At 34.1% G+C, this 22,362-nt stretch overlaps 1 pseudogene; it reads right to left on the bottom strand.

Moving 5' to 3' along the window:
- LOC141491477 (baculoviral IAP repeat-containing protein 5 pseudogene) overlaps positions 1–22,362 on the bottom strand; it is a 104,680-nt pseudogene that overhangs the window by 48,355 nt on the left and 33,963 nt on the right.

The raw sequence follows: 22,362 nt of genomic DNA, 5'->3' as shown, positions 1-22,362 counted from the left end.
TCCTTCCAGTTTTAATCTGTGATCCTCTCTCTCTCACTACTCATCTCATCTCTTCTTTTCTGAGATTTGAGTTGGTAGGTTAGGGAAGAAGGGTGGTTTGGAAAGTCACAACTCAAATGAATATTCCTAAGAATCCATGAATATGGATATGGGAATGACCTATAGGAAGTTTAGTGTTGGGGCGGCTAGGTGGCCTAGCGGATAAAGCACTAGCCTTGGAGTCAGGAGTACCTGGGTTCAAATTCCCTCTCAGACACTTAATAATTACCTAGCTGTGTGGCCTTGGGCAAGCCACTTCACCCTGTTTGCCTTGCGAAAACCTAAAAAAAAACAAAAACAAAAAAACAACAATGAAGTTTAGTCTTTCAAAAAGAACTTCAGGAATCAGATTTTACAATGTGGGAAGAGGACCTGTAAAGTCAAATGAAGTTTAGACTACAAGATGGGTTACATCCCTTGAGGAAATTTTAAAATAATTAATATTAATTCTTGTTTTCCTATAAATATATACATCATTGTTAATATAGGGAGTGTTCGTTTTTTTTTTAACATTAGGGATATATACCTCTGAAGTCATTATTCTATGAGGCATTAGCTTTCATTGGTGATCACACAACTTTTATTATTTACCTTTTCTTTGACCCACCACTCTGAGAACAAAAGGAACACTCTCATCTCCCAGTATAAAAGGAGTAAATTCCATTTACAGGAAATAAAAAAACTGTAATTATATTCATTGAAGTTGAAAGGATCATTTTCCCAAAACCTGAAAAACTGCATACATGACTAGTTGTAGCTATCCTTTCCAGATCTGGGCCCAGAACAGATCCTAAGGAAAAGTTGCAGCCCTGATATTTCTGAAAAGAAAAAAAAAATCCCTGGCTGTCCTTTTCTTAGTTCATGCCAAGGATCAGTTAAATTATGCCTAAAACCTCTTTTCTTTATTTTCTCCACTTTTTTTGCTGCTTTCTCTGTACTTTCTCCTATTCTTCGCTTAGAGAGAACATTTATTTCTCTCACTTTGCTTATAATAATTCTGCCAGATTTCTATATGCCTGAAATTCTCCCTCTTGATTATACTTGAACTCCTCAAGGGAAGGTGTTCAAGGAATGCAAAATTATTATTATTTATGTGTTAACTAGCAATGTGACTCTGAACAAGTCACTTACCTGATCTGAATCTCAATGCCTTCCTCTGTTTAATGAAGATTATAATATCCTTAGTATATATATTAAGGTATGTTATGAATCACAGAATTTAAAAATTTTAAAGTACTATATAAAAATTAGACTATTATTACTAATATTAAGATTTGTTTTTATATGTAAAATATAATAAAAAAATTACTAGAATTACAAATTTAGGATACCAGGACTAAAGAGCTGAAAGGGCCCTCACTGGTCATTTAGTCTAACCCATTTTAGCTAAACGAAAATGAGGCCAAGGAAATGACTTACTCAAGTAGGATGTTGGTAAATGTTTAATAGCATTTAAGGTTAACTCACATTATTAAAATTTTTCTCCATTCCTTTTTTAAATCTAGATAACCAACAAAACAATAAATCAAACCCTGAATTATAGCACTTGTCAATTTTCAGGATAAATTCTCAAGCTAAAAAATTAACAACTGGCTCTTGCTAAACAATTCAAGCAGGTCTCAGACTACCTCTAGACACTGCTAGAAATATGAGAGGTAGGCTTTTGAATCTAAGTCCTTTGACTTCAGATTCAGGGTTCCCTCTACTGTGCCACCCTGCTTCCCTACTTCTTGAACTGATTGGAAATTTAGAGATTATTTCATTAGTCGAACTCCTTTCATTCATTTTACAGATTGGAAAACTGAGCCCTGAGATGAGAAAATGTCTACCTTAAAGTCACCCATTTGAGAGTTTCTTGGACAAGATACTGGAATGGTTTCCTTTGCCACTTCCTTCTTCTGCTCATTGGAAAGATGAAGAATCTGAGACAAATAGAGTTAAGTAACTTGCCCAGCATCACCCAGCTAGTAAGTATCTGCAAGATTGGAACTCAGGAAAATGAGTCTTCCTGTCTCCAGGGTCACAGTTCTCAACCACTGTGCCACCTAGCTACCAGAAGAGCCAGTTCTAGAAACAAAGTCCCAATATAATGCTTTTTTTCTAATTCCACTAATTCATCAATACTATTTCTTTATATATACCCTCTTGAAACATATTCATTTCCTTACCTCCTTCAAATTTATTCTCTACAAGGGTTCCAAATGATAAGTTTATCATGGATTATGAATTAAAAGATGAAAATGATCTTAAAGTTCTTCTAGTCCAAGCCCCACATTTTATGAACAAAGAAATTGAAGTCAGAAAGTGGTAATGCTTCAAGTCAAGTCTAACTACTATACTTTGTTATTGTTATAGATATTAGGAATAATCAGAGAGATGTGTTCATCCAGTGCATTGAACGAGAAAAACATCATTGTCTTCCCTGATGATCAATGACAGCTATTATTTATATAGCCTTTTAAAATTTACAAAACGTTTTACAAATATTAACCTTATCTGATCTTCACAACAACTCTAGAAAATAAGTGCTATTATCCCTATTTTACAAACGAGGAAACTGAGGCATTAAGAGGATAGCTGATTTGTCATGGAGTACAAAGCTAGTGAATGTCTGAGGCCTGATTTGAACTCAAACCTTCATGACATCAGATCTAAATCCTTTATTATAAAACCCATTTTGTAGTTCTCTAAGCATGCCTTTTTGCCAGAATATCTTTTTCCATTTGAGAAATTGAAAAAAAAAGCCCAACCAAAACCATAAAATCATGTGATTCTCACAGTATTGCTAAATAAGTAAAAACTTAATTAGCTGTTTTATGTAATCAACTGAACTATATCAACAGCACAATTAAACAATAGCATAACTAAACACAATTCAAATAAAAATATTAATAGTCTAAAAAGCTCCTTCCTTCTCCCATGTTGTTTAAATATAGTTCTCTATCCCCATGAACACTATCCTACAATAATATACACAATCAAAGGATCACAGAGTTCAAAAGTTGGAAGGGCCTTCAGTGACCATGAAGTTCAACAAACCCAGCAAGTGTTTGATCCAGCCACTATTTGAAGACTTCGAAGGAGAGGAGGAGGAGGGACCAACCCCTCCCAAGGCAGCTTATTCCACTTTTGAAAAGCTCAAATTGATTAGGAAAAAAAATGTTTTCCTAAAAAAAAGGTTTTTTTCCCCTAGAGCCTAAATTTATCTCTGTTATGACTTCCATGTATTATTCCTGGTCCTCTGGGACCAAATAGAATAAAATCTAATCCATTCTCACATGACAACTCTGAAAATATTTCAACATTATTCTCATGTCCTCTGAAATCTTTTATCTCCAGGTTAAACATGTTTTACTTTTATTATCACTCTATATATCATGAACTCATGAGAAATATATATAATATATAACATATATTATATATATATATATATATATATATTATATTATATAGAACCATCTTGGTTACCTTATTCTTAACATTCTCTAGCATATCCACATTCAAAGTTTTCACAGCATTTAAATGATACTCAGAATGTTTTTGAAAAGCAATAGTTATTGATCATAAGAAAAAAGTAGACAGGACAAATAAATCAGAGATACAATGACAGGGAGTTTAAATCAGCATAAACAGTCCAGTTGTAAGGTCATAAGGGATTCCAAATTAGTTTGGTGGCACTACTTTTTGGGGGAAAAGGGGCAGATTTGAGAGGTACTGTATGCAAGAAGATTTGCTGACTGATTTAATATGGAGCAAGGAGGAAGGCAGACTTAAGGATAATTGTTCAGGAGATGAATGGCAAAAGTTACCCTCAATCAGTTCAAGTCATAAGTCCCTGATCAACTGTAACTAAGAATATGGAAAAACTTTCCTAAATGATTGCAAACTGTTGTATTGATCTTTGGGAAATTCTAGAGAATGGATAAAATGTCAAAAATTTAAAATGAGCAAATATGATCCTGAATATTCTGTAATCCTGTAATCCCCAAAGAGAAAAAGTGATTCTTGAAACTTTATGACATTATCAGAAACCATTCACTAATCACTTTTACATTCCAGACACTCCCTGAGCACTAGGCGATATAAATAAAAGCTAAAAGTTCCTTATTTCAAAAATTTATCTTATAAAAGGGAAAATACATGAAAGGAGATATGAAAACTGAAGGAAGGGAAGAAGAAAGTATTTGAGTTGGGCATGGTGGATGTTTGGAGAATTAATGGATGACTGCTCTGGGTTCCTTCCCTAAAATAGATGTTCCAAAGTAATTACCAATAGGGCAAAGGGGCTGTTGGAGTAGAGTCAAGAGGCACCTGAGACAGTGACTAAGTCAGGAGAATCAGTATGTAGAACTTCACTTTCTAGTAAAATTTTAGAACATAATATTAAGGAATTTTTTTTGAACCATTCAGTAGAGAATGCCTGATCACTAAGCATTAGAATTAGTTCATCATGAAAAGGTAATGTCAGATTAACCTCGTTTCCCTTTTTGACAGGATACTGGATAGGGTAATGTTATAAAAATGATAAATTTGAGCAGGCATTTGACAAGTCTCATAATATCCTTACTGACTTGTTGTGAGAGTTGTGAGATGCACAAAAGTTTGGAAAATAGATAAAGTGTATTTAGATTGGGGAGAATGACCATTACCAAAGACTAGTGATCCAAGACTTTATGTTAGTCCTAAATAATGTCTCCAGAGGAAGGTTACACAACCTAGACTTTTCAACTAGAAAAAATGGACTGTGCAACATTTTTTTAAAAATTGCTTAGATGAAAGAAAGCACTGATAGTTTGTTTATAAAATAAGTTTAGTTTTGAAATATCATAGAACCCCACATATAAACCTACAATTCCATACCCAACTCAACCAAAAACCATTCCTGAAGCAAATAAAAGTCCATGAAATTAGAGAATTTTGCAAAATTGCAAGAATTTATAAGAGATTGCTATCATGATATAGCATAACAGAATCAGGACTAAAAACTTAAGTCAATTAAAAAGAACAAAAGGTCAAATTTATTAAGATTAAACCCACTTCTTGTGGTTAGGTTTAGAAATCATCTTCATGTGTACAAGATAAAAGTTAAAGTACAATAATTCATAAGAAAAATAACTAAAGGTTTTTAGCAGATTCTAAGATCTGTATGAGTCAATTACTGAGGTATATAAGCCAAAAAAAAAATCTAATGTTATATTAAGCTTCATTAATCATAACAATTTCCAGAATGAAAGAAACAATATCGGAAGTATTGTATTATCTGGAATACTTGTCACATTTTATGAAGGAGGTTGACAAAGACAATCAGGATGATGGAATAGTAAAACAATGCAATATGGTTACTGGTTGTTGAAAATAGGTTTTTTTCAACCTGAAGAAGAGAAAACTTATGGGGTTATAACAGCTGCTGTTAAACGTATGAAAAATCAAGTAAAATTTTTTCATTTAGTTCTTAGAGAAAAAACTAGGAACAATGGGTTGAAATTACAGGTTGATACACCCAAAGGGCAACAAAAATGTGCATACCCTTTGATCCAGCAATACCACAACTGGGTCTGAAGAGATGATGAAAAGGGTAAAAATATCACTTGTATAAAAATATTCATAGCAGCCCTGTTTGTGGTGGCAAAGAATTGGAAATCAAGTAAATGTCCTTCAATTGGGGAATGGCTTAGTAAACTGTGGTATGTGTATGTCATGGAAACTATTGTTCCATTAGAAACCAGGAGGGACAGGAATTCAGGGAAGCCTGGAGGGATTTACATGAACTGATGCTGAGTGAGATGAGCAGAATCAGGAAAACACTATACACCCTAACAGCAACATGGGGGTGATGATCAACCTTGATGGAGTTGCTCATTCCATCAGTGCAACAATCAGGGACAACTTGGGGCTCTCTGCAATGGGGGATACCATCCGTATCCAAATAAAGAACAGTGGAGTTTGAACAAAGTTCAAACTTTAATTTAGAAAAAAACTGATATCTTATTGTCTGATCTTGTTATCTCTTATACTTTATGTTTCTTCAGGATATGATTTCTCTCTTATCACATTAAAATATGGATCAATGTACAACATGGAGACAATGCAAAGACGGAAAAAAAAGAAATTACAGGTTGATAAATTTTGGATTAAATATTAGTGGTTTTCCTGTGAATAATGAAGTCCTCGAGATACTCCTGATTACAGATGGCATTGCAAGGATTATAGTAAGACCCCAAGACACTGCACTTCCTCCTAAAAGAGAGCTATTAAATTCAAAGAAGTTTGGCCTGTTGATCCAGACAGAAAAGATTAAGTGGATGAAGGCTGTCTATTGTACACAATTCAACATACATATAGATAGATAATCTTAAGATATTTTTAACCATTGTGCATATTTGAGACAGGAAAAAATGGATGAAAAAAAGAGCAGGATAAAAGCTCTTTTTTATTTTCTAATTTTTTTTTAATAATCACAAACTTCCTATGGAAGCAAAAGTTCATCTTTTGACAGTCAGCATTTTTCTAGTGTTGCTTTATGACACAAAGTCATTTCATTCCTCTGAATTATGGTAGGTATAAGCAGACTCTAATGAATAAGCAATATGGAACTCTGAAAAACTGTCATCAAGTAATTAGGTGACAAGAGTAAATGTGTCGGTAATTAGATGAGAAGAAGAGAAAATAGACTAGCCATATGGCAAAAGATAGGTTGACCTTCTTGCTCTCTTGATTAACTTGGGGAGACCATATATAAACTCCATTTAGGATGGGCAGGCAGACATTGGATGAGATATGCATTGTTGGAGGGAATTCAAATGATGAAATCAAAGATCCTTTTGAATATTTAAATAATGAAAAGCTTTTCAAAATTAGAATGAACAACTTTAAAAGATAATAACCTCATAGTTCATCTATAAGTGAACTACGGGGTTATTATCCAGAAATCTAGCTATGGTTAGGTGATTATTGTTAAGGATATTTCTTAGCATCACCCCTTAGCATATTGCTTCCATTGATCACTACAACATGTGTGTATGTATATGTATAAGATGATATAATTTTTATATAATTTGTTTTTCCACCATGATATTTTTCAAACTGACAAAACTTCTGTAAAAAAATCATTAAAGAGGGGAGTGAAGTGAGACAGCTGAGGTCTGGCCTCTGTCCCTGGAACAGGACTCTGGGGTTCTGACAACATTCAGATCCTGATCGCAGTCTAGGCCCCCTCATAGAACAGCAGGCCACCCCCCCACCTCAGCCCCGTGGCAGAGGGGTGCGCAGACCTGGAGGGAAGACAGAGCCTTACACATGGAGATCCTTGTGGGGGACATGTCCCACTAATACTCAAAAGCTCAGGAAGCACCCCAAAACCAGGCACAGGCTGGGGAAATGAGTAAGCAGAGAAAAAAGAGGAACACCATTGAGAAATACTTTACCTGTGATCCCAAGGATTAAAACACTCAATCTGAAGATGAGGAAATACAAGCTCCGGCATCTAAAGACTCCAAGAAAAACAGAAATTGGGCTCAGGCTATGACAGAGCTCAAAAAAGACTTTGAAAATCAAGTGAGGGAGACAGAAGAATAATTGGGAAAAGAAATGAGAGAGATGCAGGAAAAACATGAAAAAGAAGTCAGCAGCCTAGTCAAGGAGACCCCAAAAAATGCTGAAGAAAATAACATGTTAAAAACTAGCTTAGGTCAAATGGATAAAACAGTTCAAAAAGTTACTGAGGAGAAGAATGCTTTAAAAAAGCAGAATTGGCCAGATGGAAAAAGAGATAAGAAAACTCTCTGAGGAAAACAAATCCTTCAGACAAAGAATGGAACTGAGGGACGTTGCTGATTTTATGAGAAATCAGGACATAATAATTCAAAAACAAAAGAATGAAATATTAGAAGAAAATGTGAAACATCTTATTGAAAAAACAACTGATATGGAAAACAGATTTAGGAAAGTCAACTTAAAAATTATTGGAATACCTACCTGAAAGTCATGATCAGGAAAAGAGCCTTGACATCATTTTCAAAGAATTACTACAGGAAAATTTCCATGATAATCCTAGAAGCAGAGGGCAAAATAGAAATGAAGAGAATCCACTGATCTCCCTGAGAAAAGAGATCCAAAAAAACAATCCCCAGGAATATCATAGCCACGTTCCAGAACTCCCAAGTCAAAGAGAAAATATTACAAGCAGCCAGAAGGACACAATTCAAATATCGTGGAGCTGAAGTCAGGATCTCACAGGACTTAGCAGCAACTACATTGGAAGCTCATAGGACTTGGAATATAATATACCGGAAGGCAAAAGAGCTTAGACTGCAACCGCGAATCAACTACCCAGCAAGGCTGAATGTCCTCTTCCAGAGAAAAAGATAGACTCTCAATGAACCAGGGGGATTTCAAATGTTCATGTTGGTATGGTCAGAGCTGGACAGAAGGTTTGATCTTCAAATACAGGATGATGCAGTGGATTGAGCACCGGCCCTGGAGTCAGGAGTACCTGAGTTCAAATCTGACCTCAGACACTTAATAATTACCTAGCTGTGTGGCCTTGGGCAAGCCACTTAACCCTTGCAAAAGCAAAAACAAAAACAAAAAAACAGACACAGGACTTAGGTGAAGCATAGAGAATGGAGGAGAAGGGGAAAATATGAAGGACTTGATGAACTGCATGTATTCCTGTATAGAAAAATGATACTGATAATATTCATATGAACCTTCTCATTTAACAGAGCAGGTCGAAGGAACTTTTATAGATGAAGCACAGGAGAAAGCTGAATTTGAAGATATAATGTGGCGTAAAAATGGAGTGAATAGATAAAAGGGAAATGTAATGGGAGAAAGAAAAAGGAAAGGAGGAATAAGCTATTTCATATATGTAAGATTTTTCTTTATTACAATGAGCTATTGCAATGATATGGAAGGGGGGAAGACAAGGGGGGGTGAGAGAATCTTTGCTCTCATCAGGAGAGGAGAGGAAACAACATATATACTCAATGGGGTATAGGTATCTGGAGTAAGAAGGGGGGGACGGGGGGAAGAGGGGGATGTGAGTGATGGAAGGATGGACCATGGGGGGAGAGTGGTCATATATAACTCATTTTCTTTTTTACTTCTTGCAAGGGGCTGGGATTGGATGGCCTGTCCAGGACCATAGGGCCAGGTGGATGCTGGGCCTAAGGGGTGGCATGGGGGCTCAGGGCCTCTTGGTCCCAGGGCCGGGGATCTGTCTGCTGTGCCCCTCAGCTACCCTACAGCAGAGTCAGAGTGAAAGGAGAGAGAAAATATAGTACATGGTAGTGGAGAAATATGAAAGGAGGGAGTTGCAATCAGCAATGGCAACGGTGGAAAAACATGGATGTAACTTTTGTGATGGACTTATCATAAAGAATGTGATCCACCTGCAACAGAGCTGGTGGTGGTTGAAACACAGACTGAAGCACATTTTTCATTATTATTATTATTTTTGGGGGGGCTGCAGGGCAAATGTGGCTGGGTGGCTGCCTGGGGCCACACAGCTGGGTGATCGTTGGGTGTCTGAGGCTGGATTTGGACCCGGGTGCTCCTGGCTCAAGGGCCAGTGCTCTGTCCACCACCCTCTACTGTTATTATTGCTATTTTATTTTATTTTGGGTCTTTTTTTGTTATTGTTTTTGTAGGGCAATGAGGTTGGGGTGGCTTGCACAGCTGGGTGACTGTTGGGTGTATGGGGCTGAATTTGGGATCAGGTGCTCCTGGCTCCAGGGCTGGTGCTCCATCCATTGCGCCACCTGGCCATACTTATTATTATTATTATTATTTTATTTTTATTTTTTCTGCCCCTTTACTTTATTGCTCATGCGGGTCTATATTTTAGGGGGGAGGTGTATTATGTTTACTCTTAAACAAGAATATTTTAGTAATGTATAAAAAATATTATTTGTACAAAATAATAATAAATAAATTATTAATTAATATAAAAAATAAAAAGTCATTAAGTATAGCTACAACTATAAATATTTTGCTTTCCATCTTAACCCTTCAAATACTGCCAGATTCCACCATCTACTAGTTACATATATAAACTGAAAGGTCTTGAAGATCAGGGACTTAGGCTTCTTTGTTCCAGAAGCCATAGCCTGATGCCCACTAACCAGCTTAAATGCATGTATACATGAATGAATCTAAACAAGAACTTGACAAGCTAAGTTTGCAATTTGGCTTTCAAGAGCTCATAGATTTAAAGCTGGCAAAGACTTTAGAACTCATCTAAGTCAACCCTTTTATTTTTTAGATAAGGAAACTGAATCCTAGAAAGATTAAGTGACTGACTCAAAGATTTTAAGAGACAGTCAGAGGTTTAAAAAAGGTTTTCTGTTTCTCAAGGTAGAGCTCTTGGAAAATACAGAACATTTTTGAAATTTAAAATCCTCTAGAAGAAAAAGAAGTATAATATACACATTTAAAATAATTCACACTACTTTGCATCATATGCATCAGAACAATGAACAAATTTATATCACAAAATATTTGCAAAAGGAATTCTTAACCTTCTTTTTTTGTCATGATCTCCACAGAATAAGGTTTGTAAACAATAAATAGCTGGAATTGTAAACTATATTAAAATATAATTATTCAAAACTTATATATTTTTAAGTTCAGAGATCCTAGTTTGAAAACCTCATTAGAGAAATTAAAGGTCCTATTTTGTTGTGTTATTTTAAAATTATTCTAAATCAAAAGGGCAGGAAAGGCAAGGGATTATATGCCCTGAAAGCATGAGTAATGAACCAGAAGTAGATAAAAAGGATTATTCTCTTTAGTTATCAGGGACACTTCCTAAAAACATTCCAAAATGATAGTGACCACAAGGACAGACTTCCCTTAGGTTAGATTTTAAATATCCCTTCCAAATTCAAAGGTTAACAGGTTTTATAGGATAATACTTGGTTAAGTTTCTTAGACTTTTCTAAATATAATTCACTGGCTAATTGAATTTTTAAAACTTCATTTAGATTTTTTTAATGTCAGTGATCATTTGATACTTAAAAAAGCATCTCACAACCATGGAGAATATAGAAACAATTTTAATACCCAAACAAATTCACACAAAAAAAGTCAGGCTGGAAATTATCAAATCCTTTCACATACTCCACATTATTTCTCAAGAAAACTACCACAACTATAGTATGCTTTTGTCTTTAAAAATATGGTTAATTGCCACCATTGCAACATTCCTTAAATGATATTATTAGGGGTACATGAAGCACCTTTCGTTCAAATCTGGCTCCATAGTTACTAGCTATGTGACACTGGACAAATTTGTTTCCCTCAGTTTCTTCATTTGTAAAATAGAGATAATGATCCTTTCCTCCCTTACCTTGTTGTGAGGATCAGATGAAATAATAATTGTAAGATAGCACCACACAGTAAATTCTGAAAATATATTATTATTATTATTATTATTATTATTATTATTATTACTGTTTCCTAGAAGAAATATAACAGAAGTCCCAAGTACAGGGAGGGAAAAACAAAAGAGGAAATTGTGGGAGTGTTAAGAGTAGAAACATTAGAATCACAAAATTTGTAAGATGGAAGGGACCTAAACAACCATGTAAATCTAAAATTCTCATTTTACAGATGAGGAAACTCAGATCAGCAAAGATAAAGTGATTCAAGAGGGTTAGAATTCAAACTTCTGTTTTCTGACAAGTCCACTGCTCTTTCCTGCAGTAGATGGACACATAGGCAAGATCACCTTCTCTCTCTAGTGCATATTTTAAAGGCCCAGCAAATAGTCATTCAGCCATGAATTATTCTTCATTTTTTCTATATTTTTTTGGGGGTTTTTTACAAGGCAAATGGAGTTAAGTGGCTTGCCCAAGGCCACACAGCTAGGTAATTATCAAGTGTCTGAGACCAGATTTGAACCCAGGTACTCCTGACTCCAGGGCCGGTGCTTTATCCAATGCACCACCTAGCTGCCCTATTCTTCATTTTTAAGAGAAGTCTTTCTGAACTTGAGATTCAGACATTTAATTATTAACTTATAGTGAAGGATATGGGGCATTACACTCCTGCTGAATAAAGAAATTCAGAGAGATATTTCATGGATTTTATTTACCTCTCCCTAGCTTTAAGCTAGGTTTTTAAGCTAGTGTTTTTTGACCCTGTCTGCTCATGGTTATAGACCCACAGTAAGTCTTTAAATATATAATTTAATTATAAATATATAATAAATATAATTATAAATAAAATAACATAATAAATATAATATATAATAATAAAAATAATAAATATAAAATAAATTTCATGCAAACATCAATGTGGTACAATGAAAAGTACATCAAAATGTTTAAAAACTATAATACGAAGAAATGTAAATGAAAGTAACTTAGGTTTCACCATCCCTCTGTTAGATCAGTAAAGATGGCAATAGATAAAGATGATAATTGTTGGGGACGAATGTTAGAGGGTTAGAAACCTAACTGCTTTAAACTTATGTTTCTTTTTCTGTAAAATAGAAATAATAATAATAATAATAACATACAATTGTAATAAAGATGAAATAATATGATATATAAATATATAAATGGCTCTATAAATATTAAAATGACATTTAAATACCAAATACTTAACTATAGTATTTAACTATAACTATTAGTAATACATCAAATAATCATTATATTTGGGGAATGTGCTTTCTGGTTTACTACCACTTAAACTGAAAGTCTTTCTGTTTCAGCATTCATGGCAACTATTTCTAGAATGTTTGTGCATAATTTTCATGGTATTAAAAGAAATTCACCAGGTAGTACCTTTGATTCATGATTATAAGCATTAATTTTCATTGAATTAAATACAAAGGGTATATGAGATTGAATTGAAAGTATCCTTGTTCAGTCTGTTGTTTAAAATAAAACAAAAGAGGACTCTATTTTTTAGCATTTTCTTCTATCTTCAAAAAAAATGTTATGGCCTTCAAAAGGTTTAATTACTTTCTAGAAAGACCAGTGTAAAATATTTTTTTATTATGTTACTCTTCTGCTCTTGTGCCATCAATATTTTTCCACTACCTACAGGATAAACCTTAGCCTAAGCTTCTGCAATATAGCCTCAACCTGACTTTCTAGTCATTTCACACTATTATCTCATAAGAATCCCCTTCTCTATCTGACAAGTCTATTCATACCTCTATCTTTGTTTTTGCTCTCCTACCTCAGTCACCAATTTTGCTTCCAAGTCATTTCTCTTTACTCATACAGATTCATTTATTCTTTAAAGCCCTGTTCAAATATCACCAACCTGATGAAACTTTCCACTTTCACCAAGGCCCAGAATGGTCCTGTCAATGGATTAAAAGCAGAGTTATTTTGAGCTCCACTATTCATCCATTCTACTCATGCCCACTGAATGTAAGATGTCAGAGGGCAGGGAATTTTTCCGCTTCTGTCTTTGTATCCTCAACAAATACACAGTATTTAGAAACTAATACTGTTCTTGATACTTAATAAATCCTTGTTGATTAACTGATTTAGGACTCAGGAACTGTCTTGCATTGCTAATTATGTTCTTACACACAGACACATGTACATACATAATTTATTTTCCCGGTCAATATCTTTTCTTTGTATTTCTCATCTATTAATAGAGTTCTTTATATCCTCAATAGACATTAGTTCTCTATAATAATTCACATTATGATTGATTGTGGTTTCTTGTTTTCAATTTCCCAGGGGCAATTTAGTCCCAGTCATTAATCATCTTTGGATTTTCCATCTGACCAGATTTATCCTAACTCTGCAAGATGGTTGATTGGTTTTTTTAGCCCAACATATCTGTAGAAATACAAAACAGTTAGAAACAAATTTATAGCCTTTTAGAAACTTTAACAAAGCTGGGATAATCATTTTTAAATTGAGCTTTCTGTCCACTTCAGATAAGTGACTTTTAGCAAAATTAAACTTTATGGAGAGTCAACATAACTGTATGATTTCCATTCCAACACTACATTCTTTTTCCAACTGATTTTTTTTTCTTTTTCTCCTTGTCAAATGCATTATATTAAAAATTACTCTGAATCCCCATGTGGTGAACAAACAGCATCCTATATTCTGTAATGACTGAATGATAGAGTTTATCACTGTTAACATAGAAATAGAGCCAAATTCAACATTCTTAATAAAAAACTGACAATGGATCAGGACTTGAAAGTGAAACTTGAATAACACATTTCTTCACACAAAATGCAATAAAGAAAACACAGACCAAAACCAGGGACATACAAAACCAGCCTTTGAGACAATAAGACAATTCTTCAAGGGCTAACAGAATAAAAAAAATCATCTTTTAATATGCTTATTGGTTAGGCAGCTATTAGTATCTTTTTGTCTTAGACACTAAAAGTTTCATTTAGATTTCTCAATATAGGGGGCGGCTAGGTGGAGTCAGGAGTACCTTAGTGCAAATCCTTCCTCAGACACTTAATAATTACCTAGCTGAGTGGTCTTGGACAAGGCACTTAACCCCACTGCCTTGCAAAAACCTAAAAAAAAAAAAAAGAATAGAGAGTAGATTTCTCAATATAAAGAATTTCATCTTAAATGCTTGGGGAACAGATTTGTCCACAGTAATTATTAGTATTGGTGGGAAAAAAAAATCCATCAAACAAGTTATATCCTAGTGAAAGAGTTAGGCATTAAGAGAACTTTAATCAAGATTATCTAAATTTAATTTATTATTAATTTAATAATACTCAACAAAGAAAGTGTCCTTTAGCAAATTGCACTTTGACTATATTTTTCTCTTAAAATTAAAATTAAACTCTCATTGAATATTTAATTAATAACTAAAAATTATACTGAGAAACTTTTTTTGTCTTGGTTAGTTTTACTGAACTCTTTCCCCTTGCCTTTATTTTTAATTTTTTTGCTATATGCAAAGCTTTAATAGCAGTTGTATAATAAATTCTTGTTGACTGACTGATTTTTAGTCAGAACAAGAGAAATTTTTGGAATGGCTTGATGATTTTATTTAAATATATGATGAGCTATCATAGGGGAAGGAGGGGATTAGACCTCTTCTGTTTGATCCTACCTTGTCAGTGGAAGTTATAGTGAGGGAATGTGGTTACATTTGAGTAAAAAAAAATATAAAAGGTCCTAACTATCAGAGTTTTATCAAGTAAACTGTTGACTCCTGTTTCCATGGCACTGAACTGGCAAATCTCAAGTAAAATGGGAGAGTTACTATGAAAGAAATAGCAGATATGGTGGTAAGCAAACTAGATATGAAGTCAGGAGAAAACTTGAGTTTAAATTCTACCTTTGATAGTTACTGACAACAAATAAGTCACTATTTCACCCCTCAGTCTCAGTTTTATCCTTTTCAAAATAAGAATAATGATACCTGTAGTCTCTCATAGTTTTTTACATTCTCTCTCTCTGTATAAATGTGTAAAATATGTGTATATACTGATTTGATCCTCCAACCATATATATATATATATATATATATATATATATACACATATATGTATATATATATCCAATTATATACCTGTAATTTTAAACCTATATTAACATATGTAAATATACATAAAGCATCTTATAATTACACAATTATAATTATCAACTATTATTATTAATGTAGTGGAATTATAGGAGAGTTTACCTATCACATCTAACAGGTTTACATGGACTACACACCATTGACTGCCATATTAAATCTAATCACTCCAAATTCTAGTACACTCCAGGAGTATTTGTATATCTCCTCATTAATCAATAAAATTTCAGCATCTCTCGCAATTTGTCAACTGAACCTCAATCCCCCAATAAATTAATCAATATTATTTGTTTGGGAAATTAGAAAAACCTCCTTTTCCAATAGTACTAATATCTGCCTATTAAATTCCTAAATGTCCCAAGATTAAATAAACATTAAGGTTATTTAATATATATGATTTGTTATCAATGTCAATAATAAAATTAGACAATAATTTCTAACATAATCAACAATAAAAAATAAACAAAAATAACTATTTCTAACATTCTAACATTTATCTATGATGAAACTGACAGCTTCATTCATTTAAAATCCTCACAATAATGGCAGATGATTTCTTTTCACTTCTGAGACCAGTTTCTTAACATTTAGTTAACTTCTTATAACAAAGGTACTTCATAAGAATTTTCTCCATCTTCTTCACAAATTAAAAATTAAAATATTTCCTTCAAAAATGGATTCTCTAACCTCTTTCTGTCTTTTCTAACTTTTCTCTAGCCATGATAGAAAAATTCTTGCTTCAGCTTCTTTCAAACTCTAAACAGTCTCTCTGCATTCATCCTTCATAAAATTATTTTATCATGTTTCTTCCAATCAATTTAAAAAAGTTCTAGTGAAAAAAATGGTTTTCCACAACCTCTTCATTTTTATCTTCTCCAAAGTTTATTTTATGCCTGCTTCTACCACCTTCAGTGGAACAAATTGCTCTCATCTACCCATTCTGCCAGGGGAAACCTGCACATATTTGGATAGGCAAAATCCCCTAATTCAATGATGGGTCTAGGGCTCCTTATCCCATCTGCTAACATGGTTTTGGGGTATGACCACTACACTGCTATAGGTTCACAGACATGGGTGTGAGTTGGGTGAAAGTGGACAAAAGTAGATGAATAGTCCTGAAAAGGGCCAGGTAAGCCTTCACACCAAAAGTTCTAGTCCTCTCTGAGCACCATATCCAATAGGTGCTGTTGAGGTTGGTCAGACATCAATATTGTCACTGTATCCTGGACCATCAGTGATAACTTTTGTCCTGCCACTGGACTTTGATGACTCTAGAATAGAGAGTGAAGCATTGGTCCTCTTCGAAAATGAAAGACAAACAACAGTTTATCTTATAGATCTACAATACATTGACATATTTTTATTGGACCCACATGGAGAAGAACCTCATAGTATCACAGTTATAATTCTATGTCTTGTCTTTTCTGCTTTTAAGGAAGCATAGCTCCTTTAGGAAATTAACATTACAGTTGGATCATTGGAGAATGTCAAACATAAGGGGCTTCTGTTTGGGGAAAAATTGAACTAGATGATCTATGTCAACTCTAAGATTTCCCTGTCAGAGGGTCTAAGGTTTTGCTGAGATCAAATAGTTATATTCAATGATATAACCACCAGAATATGAATGGTTTTGCTAGCCATTTCTTTGTTAGCACTTCCCTATTTCTCACACTATTCCCTCCTTCCAACTCAATTTATCTATTTCCAAATACCTCAATTTCCCTTTTTTATGCCCTCTCCCTAGTGCCTATTTTCCTACATTTACTACAGAATCAACAGAAGACAGAACAAGAAGGGAATGTCCTTGCTTTGTAAATTAAATTAGAAAAGCTTTTTCTGAGCTTAACATCTCTTAATTAATCTACAAACTGAGTGCATACTATTTTTAAACCTGAGCACTTAGAGACCTAATGCTACTAATTGTTGCTAACATTTCTTCTTTATTTTTCTTCATAAGATGTATCATTGTTAGGAACTTCAGATGAATATTCTGTCTGAAAAAGGCCTCCTCCTGGATAGATATTTTTTGTAATATATTTTATTTTTACCCAATTTGTTATAATAATTTTAACATTTTTGTTAAATTTTGAATTCCAAAATATATTCCTTTTCCCACCCTGCCCTCCTCCCATCTGAGATGATAAGCAATCAGATATAGATTCTACAAGTACAATCATGTAAAATATTTCATATTGGTACATTTTGTACAAGAAGATTCAAATAAAAAAAAGAATGAAAGAAAAAAACTAAGAATTGCATGATTCAACATGTATGCAAACATCAGTTCTTTCTAAGTCCTTTGTCCTTTTTATATATAAACTGTATGGCTGCTTAAAAGGACAGAAAAAAATTATATGTGTAAGGAAAAATGAAAAAATGCATGATCTGTCAAAGAAAAAATGCTAAAGAGAGAAAGTTAGTTTTTGGGGAGAACCAGATAGATAACTGATAACAGATGCATGCATTGAAAGGACTTGTTTGAAAACAGTGATGACTGGGGTAATGATGGCTGCAGGGTGTTGGCATCCTTCATTTCATTTACATGTGACTTCTTTTAGAATTGTAAAGTTTAAACTGATAAGGTTACAAATCAAATAACTTTGGACACCTTGCAAAGATTAAATAAAGAATTCTAGGTTCATACTTGACAGAAACATGAATTTCTTGAATTTTTCTTCATAAATCAAACATGAATCATTGGCCATCAGGAGGTTGGATTAAGAATAAAGGAGAAGGAAAAGCTTTGAGAAGAAATTACAGGAAGACAAGAAGCAGGAAAGTGAGCTGAGTGCAGGAAGAGTCATAAGAAGCTGGGGATAGAAAATGAGGAAGGCTTTATATTAAGACAGCTGATTCACCAAGCTGTTTTACTGGGGACCTCCTTTTTCAGAAAAGAGATTTCTTTTCTCATTGACTGGACAAAGACAACTACTGCTGGTAGCTCATTGAGTGAGAACAGAATTCTGCCATTATTGTAACCCCTGATGAAGTAGCATGATTGTAAGTGCTCTCTCCAGACTGGGGTCAACAATAATGTGAGTATTTAAAATATAACCTATACTATATTGATAGAAAAATACTGCCATCAGAACCAGAGTGCATATGATATTTACCTCATTTCAATCAGTTCTACTAGTGAAATCTAGTTTTTTAATCTTTTTTTTTAACAAATTGATTAAAAGGATACATTTTAAATAAATCATCACATATGACTCTCAAACTCTATTCATATTTATCAAATGCCTGAGCCCATGCAAACTTTATAGTACTTGGCACTGTTTCTTAATCATCTCTCATTTTTAAGGGGCGGGGGGACTATTTTTTTAAAAAACCTGTACTTCAACAAAAAGAGCCTCACTGTTATAGGCTAGGCCTAACCTGGTCAATCCTATATTTGAGAACTGGAAAGAGATTCAAAGAGATCATTAGTGGACCATAAAATGCAACAAAAATAAAATTGCATATAATAACCCATATTTTAAAGGATCTATAATAAATGTTATTGCCCTCTACTTTTATAATTATTGCAATTTTATTTAATAATCAGATTGTACTCATCAGTCATAATGAAGTCCAAGAGATACCTTGGAAGGCAGTGGGAATTTCAATAAATCTCAGGTACAATAAACACCCCATAGACTAGACTTTTTATATCCCTCACTGGAAGTGTGAGGGATGAACCAAATCCAGAAGATATCTTTTTCCTTCTTAAAGAGAAACCATCTTGGTCTAGTCTTACCACATTCCACTATTTAGAGACAAGGGCCCCCAAATATTCCCCAGGGGGCTTCTCTATAATTTTTAGGATCTTTAAACAACTTTACCTCAGGAAGAAGCTTGGGATAAGCAGCTTAGAGGAGGAGGAGGAGATTAATACAAATAAAGAGGAAAGGCCTCCAATAAATAAAAGTTCTTTTAAAAAGTACAGTCCATACCTAGCTGTGTGGCCTTGAGCAAGCCACTTAACCCCATTTGCCTTGCAAAAAAAAAAAAAGTACAGTCCATGCAATGGTAATATTTGGGCAATTCATAATGAATTTTCCATTTTATAAGAGTAACAATGATCAGGAAAATACGGCCACAGAAGCAATGGCAGAGTCAGTGATTTCCATCATGAGTCAGATTCATGCATAGAAAGGTAATTAAGATATTAAAAGAAGCAGTGAGGAAGCACAGTGAATAGATGTGGTGTCCAGGAGTCAGGAAGATCTGAGTTCAAATTTAATGTCAGTCTTACTAGATGTATGACCCTGGGCAATTCATTTAACTTCAGTTTCCTCATCTGTAAAATAAGTTGAAGAGGGAAATGTCAAACCATTCCAAGATCTTTGCCAACAAAACCCCAAAACAAGACCACAAAGAGCTGGCCATGACCGAAAATGACTAAACAGTAAAATACCATGGCCCAACCCAGAACCTGATCTAATACCAAAATCTGCCCCATACAGCAATCCACTAATTTTCATTCTTTAACCACCAATACAAACCTATTCATCCCTGAGAGCCCCATCAGGGAGATGAGGGGGATAATAATGGTACCTTCTACCCAAGGTTGTTCTGAGGATCAAATGAGATAATTTTTGCAAAAAACATTTCCAACTTGTTACTTTATGAATATTTAACTACTGTGATTTTTACCAAAACCTTGTCTCTATAGAGGCAAACTGAGAAGTTTGTCCCCTTCTTCAGAAAATCTGGATGAATACTCCTCTTCACATTTATCCAAAGTCTTATGATTTCCACCAAGTTGACTAAAGGATCTCCTTTCTTCTAGGTGAATTCACATTCACCATAATTATATTAAGATAGTTTCACCACCTCCAAGACAACAGTGAGAAAAACATCTTTCAAAAATTTTGCCCATTCCCCTCTCAAGATCCTTTATAGGAAAGGTTTATTTGAACCACCTCAAAAAAAAAATCTCAATTTAGGGAGATCTGAACTGTTGCATAGAACCTTCTGATGGGGTAAAAATTTCAAGATCTAGGTTACCTTTCAGGGCATAAAAGAAGGGAAAGCTTTCCTTATAATAAAAGTTTTTAAAAGCTATAAAGATAATATTCCTTTCTACTATTACATATAGTAGATCTAAAAGTGCAGTGGGAATTCTGCCAGATCCCAAGAATACTAATTACCCATAAGATGGACTTTTACATTAAAATTCGGGGCTGCTAGGTGACACAGTGGATAGAGCACCGGCCCTGAAGTCAGGAGGACCCAGTTCAAATAAGGCCTTAGACACTTAATAATTACCTTAATTTCATTGCCTTGCAAAATGAATGAATGAATGAATGAATGAATATGAATGAATGAATAAATAGATAGATAGACAGATAAATAAATAAAATAAAAATACCTAATCTTCTGGACAATAAAATCCTGAGGAAAGTTTTCTTAAGTGGAAACCATCTCATCCTGTGTGAAATAATCCCTACCAGATTCAGTGAATATTAAATGGCATCACTACAAAGAAAAATTGCTAATTATCTGAGCCTCTGCTGAGTCCTTGAACAAAGAATCTCTTGTATCTTATGTGCCACTCTAGGGGAAGATAATCTACTCAATATTGAAGTTCTTCTTCCTTTCCAAGGATAATCAAATCAATTTTACCTTTTGAGATGATCAACTACTTTTTTTTCCACTCCCTATTCTTGTGCTTTGGAGTTGTTGATTGGCTAGACCATCCATTTCAACCCCATTCCCACCAGTGTCCCTGCCCCAATGAGATAGGTCTTCTACCTTCACTGAACTGTCACTGCACCCTTTGGAAACCTTGTCCTAGTAGTTTACAATCTGTCTTGCCTATTAGACTTGTGATCTTTCCCTGAAGACTACTTAATATATATTATATATCTACTTATATGTGTACAGGTTATCTTCCCTATCAAATGTAAATTCCTTGAGTGCAGGGACTGTTTTCTTTTTGTCTTGTCGTCCCCAGTGACTAGCACAATCCCTGAATCATGGTAGGTGTTTAATAGATGCTGGTTAGACTGCATGAAATAAATAAATAAGTTTGTTTACTTATCATAATTTATTTCCTGAACTAAGTTAATGCTGCCAAACTTCCAATTTGGCAACAATCTTACCACAAACAACCACTTATGGTTATCCAGAGGACATTTTTTTGGTAAATGCTTGTGTCTGTGCTCCAAACATATTGTTCCCATGTAAGAAGTGAATGTCAAAATATAGCCAAACAAGTGTATGAATAATCCTAAACAATGAAGCTATTATTCTACATGTCTTTACATAATCAAGACCCAGTGAAAGGTACGGATAATGAGATCTTGGTTTGAGATTTATTATTTTTGTGCATTTTTGTCTCTGAACATTTAGTGTATATTAGAATATAACTGACCCTGAATTTTATTATCATATTTCCACAGGAAACACAGTGATATATACTTTTTTGATTACTTCCCCCTTTAAATGGGTACAGATAATTTTCTCTAAAGAGCTATCTGAATAAAATCATGTTTGGATAACTTAAAATGAAGAAATTCCTAAAACTTTAAGGTGAACCAAAAGAAAATGGCATCCATAAAGTTACGATGTTCCATCTATAAGCCATGACCACATGAGAAACCCAAATTGTCTGTGGAGCTGCCAATATAATAACTATTTAACATGAACCCCCAAAAGTCAGACTGCTCTGATTTTTTTTTTTAGTTTTGCATTTATTTAATCGCATCTTGGCCTGGCAATTGATGCTTAAAAACAATAGCATCAGGAGACTACAGTTCAATATGCAAAAATAAAGTAGTATTCTTTTTAAATAAA

This window comes from Macrotis lagotis, chromosome 6 (genome assembly GCF_037893015.1).
Source record: "Macrotis lagotis isolate mMagLag1 chromosome 6, bilby.v1.9.chrom.fasta, whole genome shotgun sequence".
NCBI classification, from domain to species: domain Eukaryota; kingdom Metazoa; phylum Chordata; class Mammalia; order Peramelemorphia; family Peramelidae; genus Macrotis; species Macrotis lagotis.
Note: the sequence above shows the minus strand (reverse complement) of the source record. Positions and strands in the feature narration are given on the sequence as shown.